At 35.3% G+C, this 23,116-nt stretch overlaps 1 pseudogene; it reads right to left on the bottom strand.

Annotated features, from left to right (window-relative positions):
* Positions 1 to 17,666: 17,666 nt before the first annotated feature.
* Positions 17,667 to 23,114, bottom strand: LOC140959340 (uncharacterized; annotated as a pseudogene).
* Between the last annotated feature and the right edge of the window lie 2 nt (positions 23,115 to 23,116).

The following is a 23,116-nucleotide window of genomic DNA, read 5'->3' on the forward strand; positions in this document are numbered from 1 at the left end:
GCAAATGCATTTCAATTCATCCTCAAATTGACCACACATTCAACATCTCCTATTTCAATAATCCGATATAAGTGGTTCATTTGCGCATTAATTCATCGTGTCATATTGTATGAGGCTGGTGCTCTACTCTCCCAATGTCGTCGTTTGGAGACTAACTTCTTTTATTGTAGTGTTAAAAGACATAACATCACATAAGACCGAAACATTATTTGTTGCAGCAACACTAAAAGTAGAATTTTTCGACGTTTATTGTCCATATTTATGAGATTCTAAGAAAAATTATGACCAAATAAGTCGATTTTTGCTAACCATACTGCAAAACTAAAAGTGAAACTTCAATGAAATAACTTCTTGTAGAATCTTGGGATTGTGCTAGCTTCATCGTTCTTTCTGTTGCTTCTCTTTAAAAATTTCTAGCAAAATCCTTTTAATTTCTAGTTCTGAAAAATAGAAATTGCATACTCTGGTTTTGGACTTATTAGGCAGCTTTCAAATTTTTACCATCAAGTAGGCAATGGTATGCTCCGAGCTGCAAAGAACAAGATCATTACTATAAAGTGCCATCAAAGGTTATTAAAGCACAAATCAAAACTAATTCTATGCGTAGCTGAACTAACCAGATTATATATGTATTTTATTCACATATATTCATTTTACTAATGGATTTCAGATCAATTTTCGCCCCACCTTATCAAAAATGATTCCAAATTTCAGTTGGCTTTATTTTTTTAATTATAGTTTTTGTCATTTTCTAATTTAGCTAAAAAAAAAGTGATGAAAACCGTAAGATATCAATGATTCATGGGACAAGATGTTTTTGTGGTCGACAGTCCTATCATGAAGAACTTGCATTCTGGAGGGAAACAACAAATCCAGCCGAGCAAAGGAGATTCAATACATAAAAAAAAAGGCAGATAATGATGGGGTACATGAGCGGAAGTTTAAATCACCTCTACTTCTGATCTCAAAGTCGAAACCAATAGAGCATAATATTCCAGTTCAACACAAAGATGAAACCTATAAAGACCAGATAAGAAGTAGTAAAAGCCATAAAAAGTCTTTTAATTTTTCAAGAATACATGACTCCCATCTTCTTTGCAAAGTCATCGTCGTCCAGGTATTCCTCGTCAGCATCTCCATTCTCACCATCATACATGTCAAAGCCCTCCCCACCCACTTCCTCATAATCGGATTCCCTATCAAAATATTAAGACGTAGATACCTGTCTGTTTCCTATATTTCAAAACTAATTGCTATCAAAACTAATTGCTATCTAAACTTTTTCGTATCATCATAAACATATTCATATGAATATGCATAACTTAAACCTCAACCTTTTCCTTTTTATCATTTCATATCATATATCCTTTCATCCTGAGCATACACATTTTTCTTTTTTGTTGAATTCAGAACGTTAATTGTGACTTTCCTCATCCTCAAAAAGTCGTTGGATCCATCTACATGTAACCACAGTACTAGACGGCGGGGACATCAGCGACACTCTCACCCGTCAACTGAGCCTTGGCCTATCCTCATCGAATGGAAATACGATTGTCGGGCTTCCTCTGGGGCCTTCTCCCATAGACGGGCTCTTTCTGGGCCTTCTCCCATAAATGGACTCACTCTGGGGCCTTTTTCCTCACGACATTCCCATTCATATCCTCATATCTTCAATAGTTATAATTACTTCACCTCCTCCAATGTTTCATATTTTCATCACTTAAACATCAAGCATTTTAATATTATTTTTCTTTTAAAAACAAGCATGCAACATATCTTTTAACGTTATCGTTTTATCATAAAAATCCATAATCGTTTAAAATAAACATTTTAACATATTAAAAATCCATAAACATTTAAAATAATCATTTTAACATAGAAAATTTCATAAACATCCGTAACCAATGAAAATAATCATAATAGCACATAAAACAGCATTCAGGGCACAGTAATGACGTTTACTAATTTTCAGGTGTAAAATTACCGTTTTACCCTTAGAAGCATAATTTTTCGTATTTATCCTTAGACCTCGAAACGACGTCCCAAATCATTCCAAACTTAACATAACACCTTAAAATACACCCATAAATATTTCTTAGACGTAAACTTATGCCCTCGACTAATTTTCGGTTTGACTCGTATGGAATCGAAACTTAACCAAACTTGAACCAAAGCTTAATAACACCTAAATAACCCATATTCAACCCAAATCAAGCCAATTATAACACATGAACAATCCTAGGTGGCCACTGAAATTTTCTGCTCATTCAAACCCTAGTTTCCCCCGAGCTCCATTTTCCTTCGGCCCTAGCCTATGGACGACCCAACCAGGACATAGCTGACCATGCTGGGACCCTAACCTAGCCTCTTAGACCCTATTGAACCAGCCATGCAGCAGCTAGCCATCACAACCATCACCCAGAGCCAAAAACGCAACCCTAGCCCTCATAAATCCCTAAACTCGATCGGCCTTTTTCCTGAACCATACCAAGCCTAATTCCTCTCATCTAGGACCACAAGACAACCCTCATAGAACTCCTGAACATCCCTCAACACCAGCCATCAGCCCCCACCCTTCAAGGAAATCCAAACAAAACCCTAGGACTATAAAACCCATATTTTCGTTCAGCCTTGTTCTCCCACTGTCCAGCCCCTTTAACATGCATCTATGGACCCTTAAACATGTGAAAAAACATCCCTTCAAGTTCTCATACCATGGCAGCCTTTTTGTGCATCATTAGGAAGAGTTTTGGGTTTCAAAAACACATGTTCTAAGCATAGGTTGGCATCAATCCGAAAATAAATACAAAACCCACATGTTTTTCATGCAAACATAATTAAAACAGGTAATATGGTGTGATAGATGAGAAAAAAGAAGAAGTATGATGTGTCTTTGCGTTTAAAACGCTCGAAATACGAATACCGTAACGGTGAAAGTCGGCGACGAACGGAGGACGATTTCTATTTTTTTCTACCCTTTTTCTCTTGTCAAAACTCCATCAAAAACCCACCTTGGGATGCACGAGAGTCGGGTGATCGTTGTTGGAAGGAAGAACGAGGAAGAAAGTCGACGAACAAATGAGTAAAAAAATCAAAACTTTCCTTGCCTTCCTTCCCCTTCTTCGGCCGCTGGTTTTGATTCAAATTGTTAAGTAACTTGTGTGTGTTTCGTGGGGGGTGTGTGTGTAGGTGTTTAGGGGTGTGTGTGTTGGGGTTTGCGTTTAAATAAAAAAACAAAAAGGCTTTTTAACTTTTTAATTATTAGGCTTAATCAAACTAAATTTTTTTTAATTAATAAATTAGGCCCATTAAAATTAATAAAATCATTAAGATTAAATTAAAAGATTTAAAATATATATTTCCAAAAAATCCCCTTATAAAATACATAAAATCCCTTGCTCCCACTAATTAATTAAAACTTGACCTTAAAAATGCAATAATTTTTAAAATATTTAAAATAAATATTTTCTTAAGTAAAAATAAAAATTTAGCTTTTAAAATTTTAACACCTTAGTCGTCTCCTGTCATCTGTTCTGGCCAACCACCGATATTCGTCTTAAAATCTTTAAATCATGGAATCGAGCAAAATTACATAATTACTCATTTAGTCACTCAAAATGTATCATTCATGTGTCCCAAATCATTTAATTAAAATACATAAGAAATTTGATAATTATGCATGCATGTGGTTCACGTGGACCTTCGAATTTTCGGTACGTTACATTATCACTTACCTTTCGGGCGATTTTCACCAGATATTGAAGGAAAATTATCAAAATATCCAATTTCTAATCTTGTAACCACTCAGAGGTTGTCTAACTCTCTCATAGACTTTGTACACAAGTTGTCACTGCATGATTTTCCTTTTTGGATTCAGAAAGCTTTAGCAAATACAGAATGGTCTAAATAAATTTATGAAGAAATGAGAACTCTAAAAAAGAACAATACATGTGATATTGTACTATTACCCAAGGGAAAGAAAACAATCAGATTTAACATTAAATACAATGCATATGGGTCTATTGAAAGATACAATGATCAATATTTGTTGCAAAGGGATACACGTTGACCTATGGTGTTGAATATCAAGAGACTTTCTCACAGGTGGCAAAATTTAATATTTTGTCTTGATGTCATAGGCAGCAAACTTAGATCGGTCATTGCACCAATTTGACGTGAAAAATGCTTCCCACCAGGTTATACTGCAAAATCCAATATTGGACCTGTATGCAAATTAAGACGGGTATTGTATGGGATAAAACAATCACCTCGTGCATGGTTTGGTGACTTAGCTTGGCAATGAAGAACTACGAGTTTCAGCAAAGCAAATCAGATCACACTTTATTTTTTGAGCGACAACAAAGGAAGTTAACTGCTTTCTGTGTAGATGGCATGATTATAACAGGGGATGATGCATAATAAATATCCAAGATTCAAAAGAATTTGATTTCGGAGTTTGAGATGAAAGGTCTAGGAAGCTAAAAATACTTCTTAGGGATCGAGATAGCCAGATCGAATCAAGGGATATTTCTCTCCCAAAGAAACTACGTATTGGATTTGTTATCCAAAATAGGATGAATGATTGTAAGCAGACAGATACCCCAATAATTCAAAATCAAAGATTTTGAGTTCACTTGGATCAAGTGACAGTGAATGAAGAGCCAATACATGCATGATCTTAGTGAACATCATATGAAAGTTTTACTTAAAATACTTCGATACTTGAAATCTGTACCAAGGAGAGGACTCATGTATTCTAAGAACAACTAGTTCAATGTTGATGGGTTTACTGACTAATATTGACAGGAAATATATTGGACATTAAATCTACCTCTAGATATTTCACATTTTTCGGGGGAAATATAGATACACGGAGAGGTAAAAAGCAGTGTTCTAAAAAGCCCGCTTAAGCCTCGCTTAAGCGCGCTTAAGCTTGAAGCTCGGCACAAACGCCCCGCTTCGGAGAAAGCGGAAAAAAAGCGGTCAAACTGTAGTTTGACCGAATTAAGCATAATTAAGGTGTTTAATTAAGCGTCCTTAAGCACAATTAATTGCATCTATTTATTTTTAAATTTTTTTATTTTGAAGGTATGTCTTTTTATTTTAAAATAATAAATTAGGTTTATAATTTAGATGTTTGTTTTTTAATTTTAATTATGATTAAGCGTGTCTGATAATGATTTGACAAATATTTAACATTTTTAATGTGTTCTAGTTGCAAAAACAAATAAAGATTGTAATTTTGATATTTTTATGATTTTATAAATATGAGAATTAATGTATCAGACTTAAATTTATCATATTTATGCATTATTTTATCTATTTATTGGTTTGAGATAATTACAATTACATTAAAGATAAAAAACGCTTTTTCACGCTTAAGCCTGTGCTAATCTCGCTTAAGCTTGAAAAGTTTGGAGCTTGACATCCGCGCTTCGGGACGCTTCACGCTTTTTAGAACCTTGGTAAAAAGTAAAAATTAGTTTCATTTCCGAGTTCGCCGAATTTAGAGGGATTTCTACAAGACTTTGTGAACTTATTTGGATTGAAAGGTTAATACTTGAGCTTGGGTTTGGACCAACTACTGAAATGAATTTATTCTATGACAATAAAGCAACAAAAAAATATCTCACTATAAGATCCAAAATACGATAACATTATCCAACTACATGCAAATCTAGGGAAAATGAAAAATAATTAATTAAATCATTTTAATTGCATTGATTAAATGTGGTAGGCATATTTATATCTTAAAAATATGGTTTTATATTAGAATGCATAAAAATGTGTTTTCAATGGTTATTAAAGACGCGGTCGAGGAACGGAGATCGGGGAATGTGAAGCGAAAATAATTTTATTAAATGATAGTTTTTAATTAATTAATATATGGTATATATATTTTAGATGTGATTTTCAAAAAATGATGTCTTTTGAGGTGTTTTTACATGTCGAGTCGTACTTTAAACCGGTAATCGATTTTTGAAAAAAACAAGGACTTTTTGGAGGTTCGGTTATTATTTTCAAAAACTTTCCTAAACGAAATATTTTTCCTAGTTTATAATGGGCCTATAATACCAAGGTTATTGGACCTAGCTTTCTCCCAATAACTTATATCAAAAGATGGAGTTTCTAAACAACAAAACACTTCATATCATACAAGAAACCTAGGGCTTCTCTCGTAGCAGCCGAGCACCATACACACACACTCACGTTCAAGATTTTGCACGTTATTTTGAAGGAATAAAACGCAGCCAAGGTTTCCCCGTCTCTCCGGCAACGTCCCTTCGCATCTAGAATTGTTTATTCGTGCGTGAATCATGCAAAGGCACGTCTTAATCTTTCTTTAATCATCATTCATGCCATATTATGTGTGAAAGATATATGGTTGCAAGAAAAATATGTTACCATTTTTATATTTTCATTTATTGAATTACACATGCCAAAAACTTGGGTTTTCATGCTTTTTAAATCATGTTATTGATGCACAAGGGGGCTTCCAAGTTAGGGCTATTAGGAGGGCCAATTTTCAGAGGGTTTAGAGACCCCTAGATGCATGGTTAAGGGCTGAAAAAGAAGGACGGAAGGGCTGCATGTTTTTGGGACAAAAGGGCAAGGGCTTGCGATTTTTAAAGAAAAAAAGAAGGGGGCCTAATATATGTCGTTTTACATATTTTATTGCGTTAGTTTTGTATTTATTTGCATAGAATGTGTGTGCATTTCATCTACATTTTGTTCGTTTTAAAATTAGCATATGCATATGATCGTGGCTCAGTCGTATTTGATGACATTTGTATGCGAAATGGGCGGAAAACTAAAATAGGGGGAAAGGTGTAGAAGTTAGAAGAAAAGGGTGAAATCTGGCAGAATTGTTCGCGCTCGGGAGGCAGAATCTTACCGTTCAAGCGCAAAGACTGATTTCCCGAGAATGGAGACAGAGAGGTTGGCTCTCGGGCGGTATGATCTTACTGCTCGGTTGTGATTTGTGTCCTTTGATAGAAGAGAAACAGAAGGGTCCGCGCTCGAGCAGTATGATTTGACCGCTCGGGTGCGATTGCTGCTATTTGAAGTGAGCAGGACAGAGGGGTCGGCGCTCGGGCAGTAGAATCTTACCGCTCGAGTGGGATTCATATTTGGAAAAATATTGTGCACGTGATTTCTTTCCATCCAGATGAAGATTACCAAGTTTGGCTGTAAAGTGGCATATGGGCGAGATGAGGGCAAGGCAAAAGGACTTTTCAGCAGCCTCAAGAAGCTTGGAGGAGAGAAAAAGCTTAGAGTTGAAGAATTTGAAGATTTTCGGGCACCGTTCTTTGCATTTTCCCCAAGTCTAGTATTTCTAGTTTAGATATTCTTGTTTAAACATTGTTTTGCATATTTTTATGATGAATTCTAGGAGCTAACTTTTCATATTTGTTGGGGTTTAAGGGTATGCTACCCGAAATTGCATAAATGAAGTTTTGCCACCGATCCATCCCAACCATTAAGTGCATAAATGAAGTTCATAACACGGTTGCAAACCCCCAATACATTTACTGAAATAGTACATTTTCTACTTCTGTATTTTGGTTTCTCCGAGGCAGGAACATGTACGCTAACATAGGTACCGTCCAATGCACCAAGACAACCCTGCAAATTTATCATACATAGTAATGTTACATGTCATTGAATAATGGTATGTGCAAAATAAAAAACGGAACAATTGTTAACAAAAATTAACAAGTATTTGTACATTATCTTAAACCATTTCCAAGTTTCATTAGTGCAATTATCGTCGACAAGAATAGGCTTACCAAGTAGTATACGATGCAACTTAAGAATTGATTGCAAAACTTCATGGAAATTAATGTTGATTGTGTGGCCACTATGCATTAAATCGTGACCAGTAATTTGGTTTTTTTTTTTTGTGATGGGCCAAGATAGACAAAAACATTGCAACTTTCTCCTAAATCCGGACATATCTAGTTTCTACCAATCCTCCAACATTAGTTAGCAAATAACACAAGTGTGCAAATGTATTTCAATTCATCCTCAAATTGACCACGCATTGAACATCTCCTATTTCAAATCCGATATATGTGGCTCATTTGCTCATTACTTCTTCGTGTCATATTGTATGAGGCTGGTGCTCTACTCTCCAAACGTCGTCGTTTGGTGATTAATTTCTTGTATTGTATTTTTAAAAGACATAACATCACGAAATCCCGAAACATTATTTGGTGCAGCAACACTAAAAGTAGAATTTGTCGACGTTTATTGTCAATATTTATGAGATTCTAAGAAAAATTATGACCAAATAAGCATATTTTGGCTAACTATACTGCAAAACTAAAAGTGAAACTTCGATGAAATACCTTTTTGTAGAACTTGGGATTGTGCTAGTTTCAACATTCTTCTGTTGCTTCTCTTTAAAAAATTCTAGCAAAATCCTTTTAGTTTCTAGTTCTAAAAAATAGAAATTGCATACTCTGATTTTTGACTTATTAGGTAGATTTTTCAACTTTTTACCATCAAGTAGGCAATTCTATGCTCCGAGTGGCGAAGAACAAGATCATGAAGACCTACGTGTCGAGGATCCCAGGCGCATACCCATGCAGGAATACGCACAGCCTTCACTTGATGGAGCACGCCCAAGCATAGTGAGACCAACAATTAGATCGAACCAGTTTGAGATCAAGCCATCCATTATTCAGATGATTCAGAATACTGTACAGTTTGAGGGAACTGCGCTAGATGACCCAACCACTCACATCGCAGACTTTCTGAAATTTTGCAATACTTTTAAATTTAATGGAATCTGATAATGATGTTAGATTGCGTTTGTTTTCTTTCTCTTTACATGACAAAGTTAAAGATTGGTTGAATTGTTTGCATGTAGGTTCAATCAAGACTTGGGAAGACATGACTAAGGCATTCCTCATGAAATATTTTCCTCCATCAAAGACTATGAAGTTGGGAGTGGACATAACCACCTTCTCTCAAATTGAGCAGGAGTCACTCTACAAGGCCTAAGAGCGCTACAAAGATTTACTGCGAAGATGACCACATCATGAGCTGCCTCTTGGGTTAGTTTTCCAAACTTTTTATTATGGTCTAATATCTTCTAATCGTACCATGATAGATGATATGGCCTGTGGGAATATTTTGAGAAAAACTGCTGAAGAAGGATATGAGTTGTTGGAGGAGATGGCTGCTAGCAGTTATCATCCTCAATATGAGTTGTTGGAGGAGATGGCTGCTAGCATTATGTGATAAATGCGAAGGGAAACATTTTGTTAAGGATTTTCAAGACAGTAATACTTTCTACGTGCAAGATGAGACACCAGTGAATCATGTGGGGACTCAAAACCATCCTAGGAATGATCCATACTCGAACACATATAATCCTGGATGGAGGCAACATCCCAACTTCTTATGGAGTGGTCAAAACATTAGGAGTCGGCCATAGGGAGGACTGTAGTATGAAAAACAACCGATGTATAGATCTGAGCCGAGAGAGGAAAAGTCTAATTTGGAGCAGATTATGTCTAAATTTATCTCATCCATCAAAACTAGACTACAAAACCAGGATGCATCGATAAAGGGGTTGGAAAATCAGATAGTATAGTTGGCTAAGATGATCGCTAGTAGAGAGTCGGGCATCTTGACAAGTAACACTGAAACTAATCTGAAAGAGCAAGTAAAGGCTATAGCATTGAGGAATGGAAAAGGACTTAAACAAGAGGGAAAGGAAAAAGGGGGCAAAGAGAGGAAACGGCTGACTCGTCCACAGCTAAGTCTATTAACTCTTCATTGGCACCCACTACACAACCTATAATTTTTATTCCTCAACTTTTTTCCGTAGCATTGTAAAAAGATAAAATTGATGCACAATTCGGTAAGTTCCTTGAAGTATTTAAGAGATTGCACATTAATATTCCTTTTGTTGATGCTTTGATGCAAATGCCTAATTATGATAAATTTATGAAGGACATCTTAGCAAATAAGAGGAAGTTGGAAGATCATATGACTGTCAATCTAATTGAGTAATGCTCTGCATTGGTGCAAAACAAGACCCCCCAAAACTCAAGGATCCAGGGAGTTTTTCTATTCCTTTCATTATTGGTTATGTTGTTTTTCATAAAGCTTTACGTGATCTTTGTGAGAACCCGAGATTTTCCGATCCAAAGCAAATCAAGTAGGTGATATGAACTTGAAAGTTAACTTAAAATAAGTTCGACAATTTTCGTTACAACTAAACAACTTGAATATTAACTTAAATTTTCAGTAAATTTAGCTCGAGAGAATAACTTCAAAGCTCGAGGATTAGCTCAGCAGGAGGCCAAGCTGTAATTAACCGTATCCATTGAGAAGTTACCACGGAAGGAGTAAAACCCCAGCTCAAGGAATCGACCCTTGAGCTCGAAGAAGCTCAACCAAGCTTGTCCTAACAAGACCAAAAAGGGAGCTATAAGTTGAGCCAAGAGTTTGGACAAGTTGAATGTGCAGGAAATAACCTTTGCGTTAACCTATGAAGGAGCTGCGGGAGGAGCTAAGGGCTAGGGCATATTGATGATGCAGGAAATGACCCTTGATGTTTAGTGTGGAGCTTGATAATTTATTAACCCTTGACTACATTTATTCCATACCTTGGAGAGCAAGGAGGCGTGCATTTGGGGAGGTGAGAAGCCATTGTTGGCACCTATAAATAGACCATGCCATACCACCACACCACACCACACCAAAAACTCCACTCAAAAGCACCAAAATTTCGGCCCTCTCTCCCTCTCCCAACAGCATTCGGCCGAACCCAAGAATAGTAAGGAAGGATTTTGAAAAGTCCAGAGTGTGCTAACCCGTGCCGAGGTGCTCCCCGATCGAAGACAGTATTTGTTGGAGTTGCGCCGAAGTGCTGCCAAAATTTCAAGAAAGAGCTTTGTATAAAAATCAGGTAAGTGGGCTTTTGGTTAAGTATTTGTTTCTATTTTAAACTTTGATATAAATAACGTGACATGCATGTTGGTGTGTCCCTTTTTCAAAAATGTCAGTGTGTTCCTAATCATTTGATAAGTTTCGTCTCTTATTCGTTGTGTCCAGTCAAGAATATTGAGTTTTGAAAGTATGTTATGAAAGTATGTTAAAGGAAATTTTTAAAAGAATTAAATTCTATATGTATCTTTGGAATCGATCGACCCCACTTGCTGAGTGTTTCCCAAACACTCACCCCTTACAAATTTCAGATAAAAATGAAGAGCAAGTGAACGAGAAAGAACAAGAAGCGTTTTGGGGATGGTGATTGGATTTCAAGATCAGGAAATCGAGAATTTGTACTCTTTTCATTTGTTTAGTTTCTGCAAACTCTGATGTAAAAGTTTATTCCTTTGTCATTGTAAGACAATACTCTATTTATGAAAAAGACTGGTTTGATTTGATACGAGGCTTTATTGTTTTCAATATAATTGTTAAACAATGCCGGATGTCACCAATGCTTCGGACTCGGGGCGTGACATTTAAGTGGTATCAGAGCCATCAGGTTCATAATCCCGCTGGGATTTTGACAGACAAAATTTGACGAATTTGGCAGAAGATTAGTGCATCCCAATATCATCTGTTCTTGAAATCCAACTTTTGTCTACTTCCTAACTTTCGAATAGCCTTCAAAAATCTATCTCTTCAATCGCTTCGCAATTTTTAGTATCAAAATTTTTCCACGACAACTTTGTTTCTATTTTGTGCATGTCTATCTTTGATACGATTCTGATGCTTTGCCTTCGATTTTATCCTAAGAAATGGCTGCTCCTCGTACTCGCGCTCAGGCTGCCCTTCGCATGCGCCAACTCACGATTGATAATAAGAATAGGGAGATCGCGACTTTGAAAGCGCAACTGGCTACGGAAAAATTGGAGAAACAGGAACTTATTGAGAGTAGACACATACTTGAGACTGACATAAAACGGATGACTCATCATTTGTACTTGGCTAAGAGCTAGCTCCTACAGATACCGACTGATTCCGCCCGCATCGCGCGCTTAGCTTCACTTAACATGGATTTGCTTGAGAGGGTGGAGATAGAGCGAGGACGTGCTGCTCAGACCAACTTTCATCTGTTCTTGAAATCCAACTTTCATCTGATTCTTAAATTTCGAATAGCCTTCAGAAATCTATCCCTTCAATCGCTTCGCAATTCTTAGTATCAAAATTTTTCCACGACCACTTTGTTTCTATTATTTGTGTCTTTCTATCCTTTATACGATTCTGATGCTTTGCCTTCGATTTTATCCTAGGAAATGGCTGCTCCATGTACTCGTGCTCAGGCTGCCCTTCGCATGCGCCAGCTCACGATTGACAATCAGACTAGAGAAATTGTGACCCTGAAGGCGCAACTGGCTAGAGAAAAGTTGGAGAAACAGGAGATTATTGAGAGTAGACTCATACTGGAGACCGATGTACAACGAATGACTCATCATCTGGACTTGGCGGAGAGCCAGCTGCTGCAGATACCGACCGATTCCGCTCGCATCACGCGCTTAGCTACACTTAAAAGGGATTTATTGGATAGAGTGGATATAGAGCGAGGACGTGCTGCTCAGGCCCGGCAGCGCCAGGAGGAGTACAACGCCAGACAGGATCGGTACATTTCGACGCTTCATGGCACTATGGACAGACGTCAAGATCAGAATAATTAACTGCATTTGGTGATAGAGAACATGGAGGGAGAGGAGGTAGCACCGAGGGAGGTGGCCGGAGATGACACCGCCAGTGACAGCGATGGCGGAGAGATGTTCGATTACATTAGCATTATAATATCTGGGTTGTAAGAAAATTTGTGACTAAGAAAATACTTTGTGTACCAAATTATTTTGAAACTTTCTATTATCCTTCTATTGCATATTTAAAAATTTGATGAGTATCTTATGTATAAAATTGTTTTTATTTTAGGAAAACAACATGGATCTTCAACGCATTATAAATGAACTTCAAAATCAACTTCAGGAAAAGGAGTCAGAAATTAAAACACTTAAAGAAAAAAATGAGAAACTCGAAAGAGATAATTTCACATTAGACGGGAATAATGTATGCATGACGGAGGATCTTCGTGAGGCCAGAGAGGAAGAGAAGAAACTACGCGAGGACGTAAGACGTTATGCCGCTTATCATCTAGAGTCGGAACGTCGACACGAAATCACCAAGCAAGAGTTAAACAAAGCTCAGGATAGGATTTTTACCCTCAAAATCCGGGACGATAGCCTTCTCAAAACACAACGCCGTCTGGAGGAACAGATCGCAGATCAAGAAATCAATGAGAAAGTAAGCCAATCAACAATACAGGAGCTACAAGATCAAGTAAACAACCTTGATCATCACAACACACAACTGTAGAATTACATTGAGCACCTGCAAAATGAAGTAATCAACATGGAAGAACTCGTAGAGCAACTAGAAGAAAACCCGATGGAAGAAGAAATTAATGAGGCAGTAGGCGATGGAGAGGTTATAGACGAGTAGAGAGAGGACTCTAGACTAGACATTGATTGTATTAAGAATTATTTGATTTACCATTTGTTTTGAATCTTTTGCTTGTATGAATTTCAAAAATTTAATGAAATTATTTTAATTATACTTTGTGGCAAACAAATTAATAAAATACATGTTTATAGGATATGGCTGGCAGACCACCCCGAAACAACCGTAACCCTAGTGGCGCCAATCAAAATGAAAATCCACCACCACATCAGAGAGTAAACCTCAGCCAAGAAGATATGATGGCAATAGCCACTATCGTAGCTGCGACGTTGCAAGAATTCGTGAACCCATTAGCTAACGCCATCCAACCACCTCAAGAACCACAACCGCGTGGAATTAAATACCATTATGAATCTCTAAGAAGGAATCAAGTTCCAACCTTCGATGGAAACCCAGACCCGAAAGTCAGTCACAACTGGCTCAAGAACGTCGAAACACAATTGCATTTACTGGAGATACCTGAAGAACTGAGAGTGGAGGTTGTAACACCGTTTTTGGAAGACCGAGCTAGGAAATGGTGGGAAACTGTGTCGCCATCTTTGACAGAAGTGGAAGAGATCACATGGCAGATTTTTAAAAGAGAGTTTTTGAAACAATACTATCCAGCTGAATTTAGACTACAGAAGTTGGGTGAATTTGAAAGCTTCAAACAGGCTCCAGACATGTCAGTAATGGAGTACACTTCACGATTCAACGATCTGGGAACCTATGTCCCAACGATCATGTCGGATGAAACGTTAAAAATGCATCGTTTCAAGAAGGGACTCAACAGTCGAATCCAGTCGGCATTGGCAGTATTCAAGCCAAACAGCTTTGCGGATTTGATGGGCGCTGCAATGAGCGCAGAAACAGATATCAAACGCCGTGAGGAAGAAAACAGGAGTAAGAGACCGTTGGTCAACCAAACTACTCAAAATGGTCCCAAGTTTAAGAAGCCTAATCATTCAAGTGGACCTCCAAGAGGAAATTTTAACAGTGCTGGCCACACCAAAGGAAAGTGGTGCGATACATGTCAACAGAAACATGTTGGAGAATGCTATGCTTGTTTTAAGTGCGGAAAAGTGGGTCATAGAATTAAGGATCGTCCGGACAACAAGGAAAAAGGGGCGAAGCCCAGCAAACAACATGAAAACAAGACTAATGCTCGGGTTTATGCAATCACCCAAGAGGAAGCTGATAACACCAATGAAGTGGTGGCAGGTACCATTTTACTCAATGAAATGCCTGCATATGCTTTGTTTGATTGTGGTGCCACACATTCATTTGGGTCTAGAAGATTTGCTAAAAAGCTTAAACTTAAACATGATACTCTTAGTGAACCCTTAAGAGTAGCAACACCGACGAGTAAAGTAATTGAATCACACAAAGTGTATCGAAACTGTAAAATTTGTATCAGCAATCAAACTTTAAAAGCGGAATTGATTCAACTCAATATGGTTGAGTTTGACATCATTCTTGGAATGGACTGGTTGGCTAAAAACCATGCCATGGTAGACTGACAAAGGAAAGATATTAGACTTCAGACTTCGAACAAAGAGGAAGTCATATACCACGGGAAATCCAAAGAACGAAAATCTCTACTATCTGCCTCACAAGCCTGGAAGGCCATAAAAGGAGGTGAAGAGATTTATCTAGCAGTAATCAATGAGGTCAAAGTGGGAGAAACCCTAAAGTTTGACGATATTCCAATTGTTCAAGAATTTCCAGATGTTTTCCCTGAGGAATTACCGGGGAAGATACCCGATATGGAAGTAGAATTTGAAATCAATTTGGTCCCTGGTGCTGCACCAATCTCAAAGGCACCAGACCGAATGGCTCCAGCAGAATTAAAGGAGTTAAAGGAGCAACTCCAGGAATTATTAGACAAGAAGCAGATTCGCCCAAGTGTATCCCCGTGGGGAGCTCCAGTGCTATTCGTAAAGAAAAAGGACGGGAGCATGAGGCTATGTATTGATTACCGGGAGTTGAACAAGATAACCATAAAGAATAAGTACCCACTCCCGAGAATAGATGATCTTTTTGACCAGTTAAAAGGAGCCAAGGTTTTCTCAAAGCTCGATCTGAGATCTGGTTATCATCAATTGAAGGTCAAAACTGAGGATATACCTAAGACTGCTTTCAGGACAATATATGGACATTACGAATTCACGGTAATGCCATTTGGTCTAACAAATGATCCTGCAGCATTCATGGACCTTATGAACCGAGTATTCAAACCATATCTCGACAAGTTCGTGGTCGTATTTATAGATGATATCTTGGTATATTCACCAAGTGAGGAAGAACACAAGGAACATTTGCGTCTCACGTTGCAAACGCTGCGAGAAAAGGAACTATATGCCAAATTCAAGAAGTGTGAATTCTGATTACAGAGTGTGGCGTTCTTAAGCCATATAATCTCAGAATTTGGAGTGTCAGTAGATCCTAAGAAAGTAGAGGCAATTAAGGATTGGCCTCAACCGAAAACTGTAACTGAGGTGAGAATTTTTCTTGGATTAGCTGGCTATTATAGAAAATTTGTGGAAGGATTTTCTTCGATAGTTATTCCACTCACCAAACTTACTCAGAAAAACTCAAAGTTCACTTGGAATGAAACTTGTGAAAGAAGTTTTGAAACCCTGAAGACGAAACTCGCATCCACACCAGTACTAGTTCTTCGCGAGGATGGTAGAATTTCACTGTGTACCGTGACGCTTCCAAGGAAGGATTAGGGTGTGTGCTTATGCAAGAGGGTCAGGTAATTGCGTATGACTCACGACAATTGAAACCGTATGAGCAGAATTACCCCACTCATGACCTTGAGTTAGCTGCAGTTGTGTTTGCACTCAAAATCTGGAGGCACTACCTTTATGGAGTAAAATGTGAGGTGTTTACCGATCACCAGAGCCTCAAGTACATTTTCACCCAGAAAGAATTAAACTTGAGGCAAAAAAGATGGATGAAACTTCTAAAGGATTATGATTTGGTAATCAATTATCATCCAGGAAAGGCGAATAAGGTGGCTAATGCATTGAGTCGAAGAAATTTTGGAAAAGTAAGCTTATCTTCACTATCAGCGCGACCAGGACTACGGGAAACCATCAAATTAAAGCAGAGTCAAGACACCTCCATCCTTAAAATTAGAGAACAATTAACTAATGCATCTCAGGTGCATTTTACTGACACCTTACTCGTCATTGAACTAAAAATTATTATTATTATTATTATTACTATATATATGAATATTTTTTTTTTATTTTTATATAAAAACAAACTAAGAGGAGAAGAAGAAGAAGAGATTTTTCATACCTTAAAGGAAAAAAAAATTAAAAACATACCGTTGAATCACAAGTTCAGCATCACATGAATTTTCTTTACTTACTCTTGGATGTTGGCCAATTAAGTTGAGATAAGAATGGATCTTGTTCATGACTAAATCCTTGCAGTAAATCAATAAGTTCACCTTCACTTGCAGAAACTAACATCCTTCGCGAAGCTAATGAAATAAATCCTTGTTCCACAACATCATCAAGAAACGATAGCAGTTTATCATAATAATTGTTAACATTTAACAAACCAATTGGCTTATTGTGGATATTTAATTGTGCCCAACAAACAGTATGAAATATTTCCTCCAAAGTACCGAAACCTCCTGGCAAAGCAATGAAAGCATCTAAATGTTCAATCATTAGAGTAATTCGTTCATACACGTTGTCCACTTTCATTTTTTCTCCTATTGTTGGTCCAGTAAGACTGGCTAAGGTAATCGGAATAATGCCTAACACTTCACTTCCACCTGCATGCGCAGCTTTTGCAACATTTCCCATGAGACCAACTTCACCACCATATACCAAATGAATCTTTTTTTAGCAAGTGTTATTCCAAGCTTTTCTGCTACCTCTTCATAAATTGAATGTTTTCCTGCACTAGATCCACAAAATACACAAATATTTTTGATTTTACTTACCGTGGACGTCGACATGTTGAGAAATATTTTTTCTGCAATTGTTAAATCACAGCATATGAATTTAAAAGCATAACATGCCAAAGTCAATATTTGAACAGGAAATTATTATTATTAAAAGAAAATAAAGATGACATAAATTAAAACACATATATACAGCGTAGTTGTGATTGTGGCTCACATCTTCCTCTGATTTTACGTTCAGTAACGGCTTCAACGCCTTTTATGAGTCGAGGATATGCTTCCCATCCAATTTTCTTATAAATTGGCAAACAGGGTCTTTTAACGTCAGATTCCCGCGACGAAATTGTATATATATATATATTTACTTATCTAAACAGATATGCGTTACTACAGTAGGATCTTTATAAGTCTGATTCCACCGTCCATATTGATATTCCTCATGTTGAAATTGCCACCATAGTTTAAGAAGTTCATTTTGCACGTACCCACTAGAATGCGTATCAAGAACCTCTATAAAATTAACCAAAGGCTCTTTACTCAGACCATTCTTAATGAATAAAATTTTATCTTCTCTATTCATTGATGTCATTCCAACATTTTTGCAATTTCCTTTACAAGTCCACCTTGCACATTTATGACATCCACCTATACGTTTAGCTCTTCGGTTTTTGGCATATGTGCTTTTACCAAATCCTGGCATATGTCTTATTATTATTTCACTTGCTTCCCCAACCAATCGGACTTTTGCTTCAATTATCAACCGGATATCATTCGGTATGCCATATGACATCATCAACCTTAGTCGCTCACATCTAGCTGTATAAATTTTTTTTAACGCATTATCAGGTAAACAAGCAAAATATTTACGAAGATTCACAATACAATCATCCATATTATTATTATTATTATTATTATTATTATTATTATTATTATTATTATTATTATTATTATTATTCAATTATTTTGAGAAAACATAAAAAAACCGACTTAGATAGTCACGGAGTACCGTTATCCGCCACTTAACCGGGAAATGAACTAGAATCTGCAAAAACAAAATGAAAATATCAAACAACTATTGTGGATCATATAAAGGCATAAAATCATCATTAAGAATTTCATTTTCTATAAAAGGCTTAAGTCTTTGCCCATTAACTTTAAACACGTCCTTATTTTTAGGATTTTCAATATCAACAGCACCATGAGGATAAACAAATTTAACTATAAATGGTCCTGACCATCTCGATCTTAGTTTTCCTGGAAATAAATGCAAACGAGAATTATAAAGTAAAACTTTTTGTCCAATTTCAAATGACTTTCTCATAATATTTTTATCATGAAAGGCTTTAGTTTTATCTTTATAAATCTTTGAATTTTCATATGCATCATTTCTTAATTCTTCAAGTTCATTTAATTGCAATTTTCTTAATTTAGATGCATCATCTAAATTAATATTAAATGCTTTAATTGCCCAATAAGCTTTATGTTCAAGTTCAACCGGTAAATGACAATGCTTACCAAAAACTAACCTATATGGTGACATCCCTAATGATGTCTTAAATGCAGTTCTATATGCCCATAATGCATCAGTTAATCTTAAAGACCAATCTTTTCGATTTGGATTAACTGTTTTTTCTAAAATTTGTTTTATTTCTCTATTTGCAAGTTCAACTTGACCATTACTTTGAGGATGATATGGGGTAGAAACTTTATGTGTAATGCCATATTTTCTTAACAAAGAAGAAAATGATTTATTTATAAAATGACTTCCCCCATCACTAATTATTGCTCTAGGTATTCCAAATCGACTAAAAATATTTTCTTTTAAAAATTTTATAACAACTTTATGATCATTAGTTCTACATGCAATTGCTTCAATCCATTTTGAAACATAATCAACAGCGACTAAAATGTACGTATATCCAAAAGATAATGGAAATGGACCCATAAAATCTATCCCCCAACTATCGAATATTTCAATAATTATGATTGGATTTAAAGGCATCATGTTTCGTTTTGAAATTGATCCCATCTTCTGACAGTTTTCACAAGATTTGCAAAATAAATGCGTATCTTTGAATAAAGAGGGCCAATAAAATCCACATTGTAAGATTTTTGCAGCTGTTTTATTGGATGAAAAATGACCTCCACATGCTTCAGAATGACAAAATTTAATAACATTACTTACTTCATTGTCGGGTATGCATCGTCGAAAAATTTGGTCAGGACAATACTTAAACAAGTAAGGATCATCCCAATAAAATTTTTTAACTTCTATCAAGAATTTATTCTTATCCTGTGAATTCCAATGAGAAGGCATTTTATTTGTCACAATAAAATTTACAATGTTAGCAAACCAGGGCATAATAGTAGCATAAAACAACTGATCATCTGGAAAATTTTCATTTATTGGTATTTCATTATGAGATGATTCAGTCATTATTCTAGATAAATGATCGGCTACGACATTTTCTTTTCCTTTTTTATCTTTAATTATAATATCAAATTCTTGTAACAATAAAATCCACCGTATTAATCTTGGCTTAGCATCTTGTTTATTTGATAAATATTTTACGGCAGAATGATCAGTGTACACAATAGTAGTAGAACCAATTAAATAAGATCGAAACTTATCTAATGCAAATACTACTGAAAGTAATTCTTTTTCAGTAGTTGAATAATTTATTTGGGCACTATTTAAGGTTCTACTAGCATAATAGATTGCATACGGTTTTCCTTCTTTTCTCTGTCCTAACACAGCTCCTATAGCATAATCACTTGCATCACACATTAATTCAAATGGTAAAGACCAATCTGGAGGTTGTAAAATAGGTGATGTAATTAAAAGATTAATTATTTTTTTAAAAGCATTTTCACATTTCTGAGTCCATTCAAATTGTGTATCTTTTGTTAAAAGATTCGAAATTGGTTTAGATATTATGCTGAAATTTTTTATAAACCTTCTATAAAAACCTGCATGACCCAAGAATGATCGAACTTCTTTGACCGTTTTTGGTGATGTTAAATTAGCAATAACATCAACTTTGGCTTTATCAACTTCAATTCCTTTTTCAGATATCACATGACCTAACACAATCCCAGATTTAACCATATAATGACATTTTTCCCAATTTAAAACAAGATTTTTTTCTTCACATCGTTTTAATACTTCTTCTAGGTTTTTAAGACAATTTTCAAATGAGTTTCCAAAAACAGTTATATCATCCATAAAAACTTCTACAAATTCTTCAATCATATCACTGAAAATACTTAACATGCATCTTTGAAAAGTAGCCGGAGCATTACATAAACCAAATGGCATTCTTTTAAATGCAAAAGTTCCGAAAGGACAAGTGAAAGTAGTTTTTTCTTGATCTTCTAATGATATAGGTATTTGATAATACCCCGAATACCCATCAAGAAAACAGTAATAAGAATTTCCTGCTACTTTTTCTAGAATTTGATCTAAAAATGGTAGTGGGAAATGATCTTTTCTAGTTGCATCATTTAATTTTCTATAATCAATACACATACGCCAACTAGATGGAATCCTAGCTTGTAATAACTCTCCCTTTTCATTTTTTATAACAGTGATGCCTGACTTTTTAGGTACTACTTGTGTTGGACTTACCCATTTACTATCTGAGATTGGATAGATAATTCCAGCGTCTAATAGTTTTAATACTTCATTCTTAACAACTTCTTTCATATGTGGATTTAACCTTCTTTGTGGTTGTTGATATGTTTTAGCATTTTCTTCCAAATGAATTTTATGTGTGCAAATTAAAGGATTTATACCTTTTATATCTTTCAAAGTCCATCCAATTGCATTTTTATATTTTTTAAGTAATTTAATTAAATCTTCTTCTTGATTTGGTAGAAGAGTGGAAGAAATTACAACAGGAAATGTTTTATTTTCACCAAGAAATACATATTTCAATTCGAATGGTAAAACTTTTAATTCAAGTTTTGTATTATCATCTTCTTTAAAATTATTTTCAGACTCAAAACTTTCTATTGAAAAAACTTCAGATTGTTGATTTAAGTTTTCTTCTTGTATATTTTCTTCCACAATTGTTTCAATTTCATTATCATATTCATTTTCATTAATACTTGGTTGTTTACATAAATTGAACACATTAAGTTCTAGAGTCATATTTCCAAAAGACAATTTCATTATTCCATTTCGACAATTAATTAAAGCATTTGAAGTTGCTAGAAATGGTCGTCCCAATATTACTGGAATTTCATTATGTACTTCTATTGGTTGTGTATCCAAAACAATAAAATCTACAGGATATATGAATTTATCAACTTGAACCAACACATCTTCTACAATACCTCTAGGTATTTTGATTGACCTATCCGCCAGTAAGAGAGTAACAGAAGTGGGTTTTAATTCTCCTAAATTAAGTTTTTCATAAACTGAATAAGGAAGTAAATTCACACTTGCTCCCAAATCTAACAAAGCTTTTTTAATTTTATTTTCTCCAATAATACATGAAATTGTTGGACAACCAGGATCTTTATATTTTAAACTAGAATTATTTTGAAGAATAGAACTTACTTGTTCAGCCAAGAATGCTTTCTTCTTCACATGCAATTTTCTCTTCACAGTACATAAGTCTTTTAAAAATTTTGCATATGAAGGTACTTGTTTAATAGCATCTAATAATGAAATATTTATCTTTACTTGTTTAAAAACTTCATAGATATCAGAATCATTTTTTTGTTTTTTATGATTTGTTAATGCATGAGGAAATGGTGGAGGTTTATTTGAATCATTTACTATTTCAGATTATTTATCATTCAACATATTATTTTTAGAATTTAAGGTATCATCATTCTCAAAAGTATCAGGATTATCATCCTTACTCTTTGATTTTAAATTATCCTTGTTTTCATTACTATATGGATCATTAACTATTTTACCACTTCTAAGGGTAATAACAGATTTTACTTGATCAATTTTTTCATTTTTTAATTCTTGATTTAGATTTTTAGGATTAGGTTGAGGTTGAGATGGAAATTTTCCTTTTTCATGAATATTAAGTGCAGATGCAAATTTTGCAAGAGTTTCTTTCAAATCAGTCATAGATTGACTGTTTTGAATATTGATAGATTCTTGCTTTTGGATAAATGCATGAATTTCATCTTCAAAGTTTTTTCTTGGAGGTGTAACATAAGGAATATAACCTTGATGATTTTGGTTATTTTGAAAATATTATTGTGAGGGTTGTGCATTATTATCATTCTTCCGACTAAAATTAGGATGATTTTTTCATCCAGGATTATATGATGTTGACAAAGGATCTAGTATTGGTTTTTTTTTATAATTGTTAACATAATTTGCTTGTTCATGGAGACATTCTTTAAATGAAGGTAATGTTGGACAATCTTTTGTAGCATGATCATGTGTATCACATATATGACAAACAATTTCTTGAATACTTTTTAATTGACCACTCTTTTTCATTTCTAATGACTCAATTTTTCTTGCTAAAGATGCAAGTTTAGCTTGAATATCTATATCATCTTTAAGATTATAGATACCACCCCCATTTGTTGAATTATTGATTTTAGTTGTTGGTGGTTCTATTGTGCCTATATTATCCCAATTTTGAGCATTTTCTGCTAATGAATCCAAATACTCCATAGCTTCATTTGGGTTTTTATCTTCAAAAGTTCCATTACACATGAATTCTATCATTT

Source organism: Primulina huaijiensis, chromosome 15, assembly GCF_012295235.1.
Source record: "Primulina huaijiensis isolate GDHJ02 chromosome 15, ASM1229523v2, whole genome shotgun sequence".
Lineage (NCBI taxonomy): Eukaryota > Viridiplantae > Streptophyta > Magnoliopsida > Lamiales > Gesneriaceae > Primulina > Primulina huaijiensis.